General features: G+C 50.8%; 1 pseudogene; it reads right to left on the minus strand.

Annotated features, from left to right (window-relative positions):
• Window positions 1-11242: 11242 nt before the first annotated feature.
• Window positions 11243-12186, minus strand: LOC148220248 (olfactory receptor 14J1-like; annotated as a pseudogene).
• Between the last annotated feature and the right edge of the window lie 889 nt (window positions 12187-13075).

A 13075-nucleotide genomic window follows, 5' to 3' on the forward strand; every position in this document is an offset into this window, starting at 1 on the left:
TTTTTAAACATGAGTTTCATAACCAAGGTTACTGTGGCTATTATCCGGTTTATTATGTGGGTTGATCAGTTGAGGAATTAATGGATTTTTAATTTTCTCTGGAAGATGGCCACATGGATTCAGAGCTATCACACTCGAAGTGTGTGTTTCTGGGGCTACTTCAATAATGGTACTTACTGTGAGGAAGTGGCAGCAGGTGAAATTTTTTCTCAACCCATCACAGGGTTTTTGAAGTTCACCCCACCAGTCTTCAAGGGGTTCCAATCCACTTTAAATGCTAATGACATTATATTGTGGCTAGTGTTGCTTATATCCCTGTTAAACCTGTTCTACCTAACATTCAGAGATAAGGGGAGATTGACTTGGATAACAACCCTGATACCTACCCCAGGGATTAGTGATGTTACCCCAGAGCCTGATCCTGTCCCAGAGACTAGGGAGGTTACCCCAGAGCCTGATCCTGTCCCAGAGACAAGGGATATTACCCCAGAGTTTGACCCTGCCCCACAGCCCACCTCGGAAAGGAACCACCCAGAATGGGTGGGGGTGCTAGCAAAGGAGATACGTGAGATGGGCCAGATGCTGAAGGAGTACCTCTCCCCAGCTGGTGAGAAACCCTCCCCCTGCCTTAAAGAGGGAGACTCTGATGGTGCAGCAGTGGGACCCACAGATATTACATCTGTCCAGGTTCCAGCTGAACTGCAAGGGCACTCACAGCCAGCAGCAGTTGCCCGTGTGGAAACTAGGAAGTCTAAGATGAAAACAAGGCACCTAGATAATAAGGGTCAGGAAGGGGGGCCCTCACAACCAGCAGGGGAGCCAGAAGTTGAGATCATCACCGAGTCCCTGTCATACGAGAGTCTCTGTAACCTGCGAAAAGACATTGTACGACGGGGCCGTGAGGCTTTTACAACCTGGTTACTGCGGGTCTGGGACCTTATGGGTACAGGTGTGCAACTGGATGGTACTGAGGCAAGGAATTTGGGAGCCTTGACCCAGGACTCAGGTGTGGACCAAGTATTTGTAAGGGAGACAGGTCTCCTTTCCCTCTGGGAGCGACTTTTAATGAGTGTGAGAGAGAGATTTGTCCACAGGGAGAGAATGCAGGAGCACCACCAGAGAACGCGTTGGAATACCCTTGAGGAAGGGATCCAACAGCTGAGAGAAGTGGCAGTACTGGAGGTGCTCTTTGGGAGGGATGGACAGCATGACAATGACCATGACAAGGTCAGGTGCACAGGGCAGATGTTGTGGCATCTGGCAAACCTGGGCCCATCTCAATATACCCCCTTTATTGCAATGATTGATGCTGATACCAACCAAGTGACAGTGGGTTCTGTTGCCAACAGGCTCAGGAATTATCAGAGTATGATGGCTGGCCCAGTGCAGGCTCATGTCTCTGCTGTGGTTAAGGACCTCAGAGAGGAGTTTAAGGAGATGAAGGAGATAAGGGAAGAGGTGAGGAAGATCAGTGGAGCACCAGTGTGAGTCATGGACCCCAAAAGTAGAGCCCAACGCCCCCCAGCTAGGGAGAGAGGATACACCCCACGTGCTGACCTGTGGTTTTTTCTACGTGACCATGGGGAAGACATGAGAAGGTGGGATGGGAAACCCACTTCTGTCCTGGCAGCACAGGTGCGCCAACTCAGGGAGGGGAACACCAACAGAGGGAACTCCACTAAAGTGAGGGTAGCCTCAGCCTCCCATGACCAGGGTGCAGGGTATTACAGAAGGGAGGATGATCTGTCAGATCCCCTTGAAGGAACCTCCAGTATGTATGCCCAGGAGAGAAATAATAACCAGGGCTAGAGGGGCCCTGCCTCTAGCCAGGGAGAGGCACGGGAAAACCGGATCCTTTGGACGGTGTGGATCCAATGGCCTGGCACATCAGAGCCACAGGAACACAGAGCATTGGTTGACACTGGTTCACAATGTACATTAATACCATCGGGACATGTCGGGAAGGAACCTGTTTCAATTGCCGGGGTTACGGGGGGATCTCAGGAATTGACTTTGCTGGAGGCTGAGGTGAGCCTGACTGGGAAAGAGTGGCAGAAACATCCAATTGTGACTGGCCCAGAGGCACCATGTATCCTAGGCATAGACTTCCTCAGGAACGGCTATTACAAAGACCCAAAGGGACTCAGGTGGGCTTTTGGAATAGCTGCTGTGGCGGCAGAGGGCATTAAGCACTTGAACACCCTGCCTGGGCTATCAGAAAACCCATCTGCAGTGGGAGTCCTCAGGGTGAAAGAGCAACAGGTGCCAATTGCTACCTCAACAGTGCACCGCCGGCAGTACCGGACGAATCGAGATGCTGTGATCCCCATACACAAGATGATCCGTGAGCTGGAGAGCCAAGGGGTGGTCAGCAAACCCACTCACCCTTCAACAGCCCCATCTGGCCTGTGCGTAAATCGGAAGGAGAATGGAGATTGACAGTGGATTATCGTGCATTGAATGAGGTGACTCCACCATTGAGCGCTGCCGTGCCGGACATGCTGGAACTGCAGTACGAGCTGGAGTCCAAGGCAGCAAAGTGGTACGCCACCATTGACATCGCCAATGCATTCTTCTCCATTCCTCTGGCAGCAGAGTGCAGGCCTCAGTTCGGTTTCAGCTGGAGGGGTGTGCAATACATGTGGAACCGACTGCCCCAGGGGTGGAAACACAGCCCCACCATCTGTCATGGATTGATCCAGGCTACACTGGAGAAGGGTGGAGCTCCAGAACGTCTGCAGTACATTGATGACATCATTGTGTGGGGGGACACGACAATGGAAGTATTTCAGAAAGGAGAAAAGATCATTGAGATTCTGCTGGGAGCCGGCTTCGCCATTAAAAAGAGCAAAGTCAAAGGGCCTGCCCAAGACATCCAGTTCCTGGGAGTAAAGTGGCAAGATGGACGGCGCCAGATCCCCAGTGAGGTCATCAATAAGATCACTGCAATGTCTCCACCAACCAGCAAGAAGGAAACACAAGCTTTCTAGGTGACATAGTCTTTTGGAGAATGCACATTCCTGAGTACAGCCAGATTGTGAGCCCTCTTTACCTGGTCACCCGCAAGAAGAACGATTTCCACTGGGGCCCTGAGCAGCAGCAAGCCTTTGCCCAGATCAAGCAGGAGATTGCTCATGCAGTAGCCCTTGGCCCAGTCAGGACGGGACCAGATGTGAAGAACGTGCTCTACTCTGCAGCCGGGAACCATGGTCTGTCCTGGAGCCTTTGGCAGAAGGTGCCTGGTGAGACGCGAGGCCGACCAATGGGGTTCTGGAGTCGAAGCTTCAGAGGGTCCAAGGCCAACTACACTCCAATGGAGAGGGACATCTTGGCCGCCTATGAAGGGGTCCAAGCAGCCTCAGAGGTGGTTGGCACGGAAACACAACTCCTCCTGGCACCCCGACTGCCAGTGCTGGGGTGGATGTTTAAAGGAAATGTTCCCTCAACCCACCATGCCACTGACGCCACATGGAGCAAATGGATTGCCCTCATCACACAACGCGCCCGTATTGGAAACCCGAATCGCCCTGGGATTTTGGAGATAATTACCAACTGGCCGGAAGAGGAAGACTTTGGTCTTGCCGACGAAGAGGAACAGGAGCAAGTGACCCGGGCAGAAGAAGCCCCACCGTATAACCAACTGCCAGCAGATGAAACACGCTATGCTCTTTTCACTGATGGTTCCTGCCGCATCGTGGGGATGAACCGGAAGTGGAAAGCAGCCGTATGGAGCCCCACACAACAGGTCGCAAAAGCTACTGAAGGAGAAGGTGGATCGAGTCAACTTGCTGAACTCAAAGCTGTTCAGCTGGCCCTGGACATTGCTGAAAGAGAGAAGTGGCCAAAACTCTACCTTTACACTGATTCATGGATGGTAGCCAATGCTCTGTGGGGATGGCTGGAAAGGTGGAAAAAGGCTAACTGGCAACGTAGGGGAAAACCAATCTGGGCTGCCAATGAATGGAAAGACATTGCCACCTGGATAGAGAAGCTGCCTGTGAAAGTCCGTCATGTAGATGCCCATGTCCCCAACATTCGGGCTAATGAGGAACACCGACACAATGAGCAGGTAGATCAGGCCGCACAGATAGAGGTGTCACAGATAGATTTAGACTGGCAGCACAAGGGAGAGTTGTTCCTGGCTCGATGGGCCCATGATGCCTCAGGTCATCAGGGCAGAGATGCCACATATAAGTGGGCACGAGACCGAGGGGTGGATCTAACCATGGACAGTATTTCTCAAGTTATCCATGACTGTGAGACGTGCGCTGCCATCAAGCAAGCCAAGCGGGTGAAGCCCCTCTGGTATGGGGGGGCGATGGTCCAAATATAAGTATGGAGAGGCCTGGCAGATTGACTACATCACACTGCCTCAAACCCGCCAGGGCAAGCGCTATGTACTGACCATGGTGGAAGCCACCACTGGATGGTTGGAGACCTACCCTGTGCCTCATGCCACTGCTTGGAACACCATCCTGGGCCTTGAAAAACAAGTTCTTTGGAGGCATGGTACCCCTGAGAAAATTGAGTCAGACAATGGGACTCATTTCAAGAACAGCCTTATAAACACCTGGGCTAGAGAACACGGCGTTGAGTGGGTGTACCATATCCCCTACCATGCACCAGCTGCAGGGAAAGTTGAACGGTGCAATGGCCTGCTTAAAACCACCTTGAAGGCACTGGGTGGGGGAACTTTCAAGAACTGGGAGATTAATCTACCAAAGGCCACCTGGTTAGTGAACACCCGAGGTTCCACTAACCGAGCAGGCCCTGCCCAATCTGAGCCCTTGGGAATATCAGATGGAGATAAGGTTCCAGTGGTACACATGAGAGGTATGCTAGGAAAAACTGTTTGGGTAAATCCTGCCTCCAGCAACGACAATCCCATCCATGGAGTTGTATTCGCTCAAGGACCAGGTTGCACCTGGTGGGTGATGCAAAAGAATGGAGAGACCCGATGCATACCCCAAGGAGACCTTGTTTTAGGGTGAAATACCTATAGTTCTGTGTCTATGTCTCTAACTGCATGTATGTATATATAATGTAACAGTTTAATTTGATATAGCATATTAGTATGGGAGAAATTCAGGGGTGGATAATGTTGGAGGTTGAACTATTCCCTTTTCTTTCAGTGGAATTTTCTCCCATTCTTATGCTAAGTAATTGTGGCTACACCTTAAAACGACAGATAATGTTCTCTCGTAGGGGGGTGGCTGGAGGGGGAGGGGGGGGGAACCGGAAAAGGAAAGGTGGGACGGGGGGTCTGGAGCGGGGCTCTCTCTCTCGCTTGGCTCGTTGGAGTGGGAAGACAACCTGGGCTCCGCTCTGGCATCTTCCCCTGCCATCCCAGCACTGAGATCCACGCTCCCTGCCTTTGGACATCGCTCTGCTGCTCTCCCATCTCACCCTACTACCTCCGGACACTCTGCTGAGCACCACGACCGACACCGTGAGGGGGGAGTAACTTTCCCCATCCCCTCTCACTCCTGGGCCGCGGCCGCCATCACCCAGCCCTCTTCAGCTTCGCGGGACCTGCCCTGCCCCCACAGCACCGGTAACAGCACAGGGAGACGGCCTGCGGCCAGAAGGGACTGGAGCGGAGCTAGACTGTTCTGTTGCCAATTTTTATAGCTGTTGTTGTTTTCTGCCTTGTTAGATACCAGTAAAGAACTGTTATTCTTATCTCCATATCTCCTGCCTGAAGGCGTCTGAATTGGACCTAAAATAATTTAAAGGGAGGGGGGTTGCACTCCGCATCGCAGAAAAGGGGCTCCTGCCTTTCCTTAGACCATACCTGTCTTTCAAACCAAGGCAAGCGTTCTGGGTTGTTACAGCCCTGCAGGCTCACCATGGCCTCTTGTTTCCATCAGGCCCTGCTGTGTCACACTGGCCCTTGGTTCCATGAGCATCTGGAGTGTCACACAGGTTGATGACATTTGTCCTTGCTGCCCCTGCCATCCCACTGCCCCAGGAACAGCCCCGAGCCACCCATGAGGGACAGGCCCTGCTGGCCCAGGCCTGGGCTCAGGCCTTGACCTTTCTGCTTCCTCCACCCAGCCCAGGCCTTGCTCAGCATTGCAGTTCCCTGCTCACAGCCTTGGGCTCCTGCAATCCTGCCCTCAAGGATCTGCTCTCACCAGTCCCTGGGGAGCCTTTGGCACTCCCTGCCCTCAGTGGGGCCAGTGATGCTCCAAGGGACTGGGAGTTTTGCTTCTGACTCCTTGAGCAGCTTCTTCAACCTTCTCTCAGTGCCTGAGGGTCCTGGACTCAGCCCCAAAACTACCATGGGACTGATCAAAATACAGAAAGCCTTCAGGAGCTCCTTCTCTTCCTTCAATTGTCTTCAAGTCTCCAGGGCTTGTGCAGCTGATTGGAGTCAGTTTAGAGTTCTGTTAATGAGGAAGATTTCATAGTGCACCTCATGATTTTTGGTTTTTAATCAATGGAATTATTTTTTCTTTTCAGCTCAGAGAAGAGGTAATTGAATCATTCTCCAAGTTGTCTTGATGCTGAAGGTCTCCTTAGGAGGTCTGGGCATGCAGAAGAATGAGCCCCTTGTGGGCTGACCCTGTTTGGACAACCTGCTCCTCACCCCCAACCTCACCATGTCTGACATCGCCCACCTGGGACTGACATCCCTGTGCCCTGAAGCAGAACCTTGTCCCCTGAGCTCTGCATCTGGGTGTCCCAGCCCATTGCACCATGTCCCACCTGCTCTCCTCAGGGCTCTGCCTGCACACAGTCCCAGGAGAAGTTTTCCTGTTTGTGAGGAAAGAATGGAAAAGCCTCAGCAGGTTTCCTAAACAAGAAACCCCACTCAGGAACCACATGCTCAGTCCAGGCTGCCTGGAATGATGTCACCTTTCTGCGAGGGACAATGTGACCACTCTGTCAATTGATCTCTGGAAGCAGAATTCTCTGGTTCTTCAGCTGTCCTTTCCCTGGGTCTCTGTTGCAGATGGAAGCTGCTGGTGCCATTCTCACCTTTAACCCCTCTTTTGAATGCAGACAGATGTTCCCAGGTGTGTTAAGTGGGTGTTGCTCAATGTTTATGCAAAACGTTTGTGTTCCTCATGGAACCAAGGAAACCCCTGTGACACAGTGGGGGCTCATGGAACTAAGGAGACAATTGTGACAGTTCAGAGCCTCAAAGAAACAAGGCTCCATTGTGACACTGGGTGCAATCATGGAACCCAGCAGACCATGGTGACACAGCAATGTCACATGGAACCAATCATCCATTGTTACACTGCTGATTGAAGGAGACCATGGTGACACTATGGAACCTCCTGGAACCACAGGTCCAGTGTGAGACAGTGGTGCCTCATAGAACCAAGGAGACCATTTTGACACTAAGGAATTTAATGGAGAAATCAATCCATTCTGACACAGCAGGGCCTCATGGATCCAAGTGTTCTTTGTGGCACAGCAGGACCTCGATGAAACCAAGTGGACCATTGTGTCGAAGCAGGGCCTAATGCACCCATGGAGACCATTGGGACACTAAGGAAACTCATGTAACCATGGCAACCATTGGGATGCTATGGAACCTCATAGAACCAAGGGTCCATGGTGACTCTGTAGGGCCTCCTGGTACAGAGTGACACCAGTGGGACACAGTGGGGCCTCGTGGAACCAAGGAGCCATTGTGATACCCCAGATCCTCATGGAACCAAGGGTGCATCGAGACACAGCAGGGACCAAGGAACCAAGGAAACCACTGCTAAAAGCAGGGTAACTCATAAAACCAAGGACTCCATTGTTACACAAGACCTATGGAAACAAGGGTTCACTGTGAAAAAGCAGGGCCTCATGGATCCAAGGGGCCATTTTGACACATTGGGGCTGCATTGTCCATTACAACAATGCAGATCCAAGGAGACCACAGTGACACTGTGGGGCGTGATGGATCCAAGGGGCCATTGTGACAATGAAGAACTTCATGGAACCCAGGGTCCAGTGTGACACAGTGGTGCCTCATTGGAACAAAGGAACCATTGTTGACAGCACAGAAACTCATGGAACCAAGGGGCCGTGGTGACACATCAGGGCCACATGGAACCAAGGAGACCTGTGACATTTAGGAACCTTGTGGAACCAAGGGTCCATTATGGCACTGCAAAAACAAGGAGACCATTGTGACACTATGGAAGCTCATGGAACCAAGCACATATTGTGACACTCCAGGGCCTATGTGAACCAGGGAGACCATTGTGACACTCAGAACCTCATGGAACTAAGGGTTTATTGTGACAAAGCAGGGTCCCATGGAGCCAGTTGTCCATTGTGACAATGTGGATCCCAAGAGACCATGGTGACACTATGGAACCTCATGGAACCAAGGGTCCATTGTGACACTCCACGGCCTCGTGGAACCAAGGAGATCATTGTGACATAATGGAACATCGTGGAACCAAGGAGATCATTGTGACATAATGGAACCTCGTGGAACCAAGAGTCCATTGTTACAGTCCAGAACCAAGAAGACCATTGTGACAGTACAGAACCTCATGGGACCAAGATTCCGTTGTTATACTGTGGGGCTTCATGGAACCAAGGAGCCACTGAGACACAGCAGGGCCACATAGAACCAGTGGTCCCTAGTGATACTGCAGATCCAGGGAGACCATGGCGATACCACGGAACCTCATGGAACCAAGGGTCCAGTGTGACAGAGCAGAACCTCTTGGAATCAAGACAACCATGTTAGGCTATGGAGCCTCATGGAACCAATGGTCCAGTGTGATAGTGCAGGGTCTCATTTGAACAAAGGACATGGTTGACAGAACAGAAGTTCATGGAAATGTTGGGACATTGTGACACTGCAGAGCCTCATGGAACCAAGGACACCGCTGTGACACTGAGGAACCTTATGGAACCAAGCAGCCATTTTCACACTGCGGACCCAAGGAGAGCATTGTGACAGTACAAAACCTCATGGAACTGAGGGGCCATTGTTATCCAGTGAGGCCTTGTGGAACCAAGGGGCCATGGTGACATTGTGGGTCCTCATGAACCAAATATTCATTGTGACACTGCAGGGCTGCTTGTAACCAATTGTCCATTGTGATACTGCAGATCCAAGAGACCATGGTGACACTGTTGCAGTTCATGGAACCAAGGGGCTGTTGTGACATACCAAGGCCTTGTGGAACCAAGGAGAGCATTGTGGCAGTGCAGAACCAAGGAGGCCATTTTGGCAGTACAGACCCCAATGGAACCAAGGGTGCATTGTTATACAGCAGGGCCTCATGGAACCAAGGGGCCATTGGGAAACTGTGCAAGGGCCATAATGGAGTCAAGGACAGCACTGATGCTGAAATCCACAGGATAGAAACTTTTGAACACAGTTTTGAGTATCTGAAAACAGGTATTATTTATTACAGCATGGTGGTCACTCAGGGGATCCTTCATCCATTCGAGTGCACTGAGCATCGAATGAACAGAGTTTTTATCACACACACTGATTATCTATTCATGATTTATCCCCATTTCCTTTTACTTTATTTCACATAATTGCACCCCTTATCAAAAATCCTTATGTGGTTCCTTGAAGTCTGTCTTTGACATCCAATGTTTTAGGTGGCTGTTCCTCGATCCCTGCTTTTGAATTATGGCAATTTCCTTGTTTTGCATAATTTCTGCTTTGTCAGCCTTGCAGAGCTGAGCTGGCATCCTGTTTGCATTTTGTGTGACTTCTGTATGCTGGACTTACATCCTTTATCTGTATTTCCAAGGCTGTGCTGTTCTGTTCTCCTTGTCCTTGACAAGAGTAAATGTTGGTCAGTTCTCCTGGTCTTGTCACAATGCTCACCCACCATGAGGCGTGTCTGCAACCTCCTCCAACCCATGGGCTTGGGGTAGGCAAGTGTTCCTGACGGAACAGGGATGGGACAGCTGGGCTGGACTGACCCAAGGGATGTTCCATTCTATGTCATACCACTATCAGCAATAAACCGGGAGAAGAGAGGGCCAAGGGGCGTAGGGGATTGATTTCTTTTTTAAGATATTTTTTATTAAAACAGCACCTACACACACAGAATCTTCTCCTGCCACAACGTGGTTAAATATTTTCTGCTGCTAGGAGATTTCCTGTGGATTTGCTTTTCTTCTGTGTATGGTCTTTGCTTTTTGTGGTTGGTTTGTTTGTAGGGTTTTTGTGTTGTTGTGGGTGGGTCTTGCTTTGTTGTTTTTTTTTTTTTGGTTGGGTTTGATTTGCCTTTTTTCTGATACATAAGTTCTACCTTTTTTTGTGGCAAGAGAAATTTACCCAACTCAGTCATTTTGCCAAATTACATTTTGCAGTCACCATTAACTGGATGAGTTCAGTCACAAACTCCCTACAACTTGGCAGCATCCACAAAGGAATTGAAAGTGCATTTCATGCCATTGTAGAGATAATAGAGATGTTCCACACTGGTGGTCAAGGGCTGGTCACTGAGGGATGTCACCAGGGAATGGCTGCCAAGAGGACTCTGTGCCATGGATGACATTTGACCCTCACTGTTCAGTCAAATTCCCACCCACCCCATATTCCTCTCCTGCAGCCCAGCTCTCTCCAATCTGGCTCTGAGGAGAGCACAGCAGACCATGTCCCAGGCCTGGCTAAAGTCTGGGCACACAACATCCCCTTCTTTTCCCTCCCACAGGGGTTCTGCAATCCCTGCCTTGTGCTGCCAGGGCCTGGAACATCTGCAGGAGGATTTGCCACCTGCCCTTCCCTGCTGAGCCTGACCAGTCTGTGACTGTCCCAGTGTTTCTCCCTGCCCTGTTTGCAGACTGGTTCCATGTCTGGCCTTCCCAAGTACCCAGGACCCTCTGGGATGGCTCTGGCCTTTCCAAGGTGATTGAGAGAGGTCTCACAGTGACACTGCCCAGCCTTCTCAACATCCTTAAAACCAAAAGCTTTTTCCACATCCCTCAATTCCTGGTCAGTGCCCAGAACACAGCACAGCCCTGTCCAGGTCCTCAGGGTGGGTCAGAAGGGAGGCACCTCTGATTTCTCCCCACAGACCAGAGTATTTCATTAAAAAAAACCTACAGAGAATAAGCATTTTAAAAGTCAGTGTGCTATAAAGGAAAGGTAAATATTTATGCACAAATATTATGAGTGGTGAAATTAATTGGTGAAATACATTATAACAGTAGAAAAATAGTATAACAGAAGCAAAAAATCATGAAGAGGAGAAAAACAGATTATAGTTAATTCCATTCTGAGTGCCCTGCAGAAGAAAGGCGCAGTTTATTGCTTCAGAAAAAATCCAGTCAACCCTTTACTCATGGCATCCTTGAGCTCCTCGTTCCTCAGGCTGTAGATGAGCAGGTTCAGGGCTGGAGGCACCACCGTGTACATCGCTGACAAAGAGAGATCCAGTGCTTGGGAGGAGATGGAGGGGGGCTTCAGGTTAGCAAATATGCCAGTGCTGATAAACAGAGAGACCACAGCCAGGTGAGGGAGGCAGGTGGAAAAGGCTTTGTGCCGTCCCTGCTCGGGGGGAACCTCAGCACAGCCCTGAAGATCTGCACATAGGAGAAAACCATGAACACAAAACAACCAAAAGCTAAAAAGACACTAATCATGATAAGCCAAACATCCCTAAGGTAGGAGAGTGAACAGGAGAGTTTGAGGATGTGTGGGATTTCACAGAAGAACTGGCCCAGGGCATTGCCATGGCACAGGGGCAGGGTAAATGTACTGCCTGTGTGCAACAGAGCATTGAGAAAGGCACTGGCCCAGGCAGCTGCTGCCATGTGGGCACAAGCTCTGCTGCCCAGGAGGGTCCCGTAGTGCAGGGGTTTGCAGATGGACACGTAGCGGTCATAGCACATGATGGTCAGCAGGGAAAACTCTGAAGAAATGAAGAATAGAAAGAAAAAGATCTGAGCAGCACATCCTTCATAGGAGATGTTGCTGGTGCCCCAGAGGGAATTGTGCATGCCATTGGGGACAGTGGTGCAGATGGAGCCCAGGTCGCTGAGGGCCAGGTTGAGCAGGAAGAAGAACATGGGGGTGTGCAGGTGGTGGCCGCAGGCTACGGCGCTGATGATGAGGCCGTTGGCCAGGAGGATAGCCAGGGAGATGGCCAGGGAGATGGCCAGGAAGAGGCAGAAGTTCAGGAGCTGCAGCTGCCGCGTGTCTGCCAATGCCAGCAGGAGGAAGTGGCTGTTGGAGTTGCTGTTTGACATTTCTTCACTCTGAACATGGTGGACTGTTGAAAGGAGACATTGTAAAGCTGTGACCAAATCCTTTGACTCAATCCTATGCTATTTTCTTAGGAATCCCCTCAAAATACTGCTCTTCTTGTTGGGGCAACTTTGCTAAACATTTTTCAGTTTGGGTATCTGTTGCTGCTGATTTACTGCCTCATCTTCAGCATTGCTCTGAGCCTGAAACACTGGGGAGCCCCAAGGGAAAACAGGGCTCCCTGTTCCCCACTGCAGTCAGTCCTGCTGGTCCCACACTGGTGCCCTTTGCTCATTTCCTCTCCCTCTATTTCATTGTGATCGCATTTAAAACATTCTGGAAAAACTAAGTGGAGTTTGAAGGCTCCAATTTCAAAATGCTTTTCTCCAATGTCGTTTTATTTTTTTTTTGCAGATGGACAGAGAGAGAGATACCAAGGGTTGTTCTTGCTCTCTGCTGCCTGGACTTGATTCTACTGGGAGCTATTTCTCTCTATCCAAGCCTTGTCCCTTCCAGCGCTCCCAGAGCCCAGCCCAGCCCTGGGGGCTCAGCTCTTCCCTGCACACCCCTCCCAGCACAGGGCACTGCACAGGGCCATCTCCCTGCCAGCAGGGCCTTAAGGGCAGCTCAGACAAACAGAGATAGTGCAAGCCAAGGTGCTACTGCTGCTGTCTGTAGGCAGAGGAGGGTGAGGAGGCACTTTGTGAGGGAGATGGGAGGCAGATCTTCCCATGCCCAGTGGGACAGTGCAGGAGTGTCAGTGACACAGACACACCTGACAGCCCCTTTGCCTTGCCTTGAGGAGAAAGCTGAGAGCAGCCCTGGCCATGCAGCACCATTTCCACAGCAGGAGGAATCTGCCCTGATGGGGGTGGCTCCTTTCACCTCCAA

The sequence above is a fragment of the Sturnus vulgaris genome, chromosome W (genome assembly GCF_052056855.1).
Source record: "Sturnus vulgaris isolate bStuVul1 chromosome W, bStuVul1.hap1, whole genome shotgun sequence".
Taxonomy (NCBI): Eukaryota; Metazoa; Chordata; class Aves; order Passeriformes; family Sturnidae; genus Sturnus; species Sturnus vulgaris.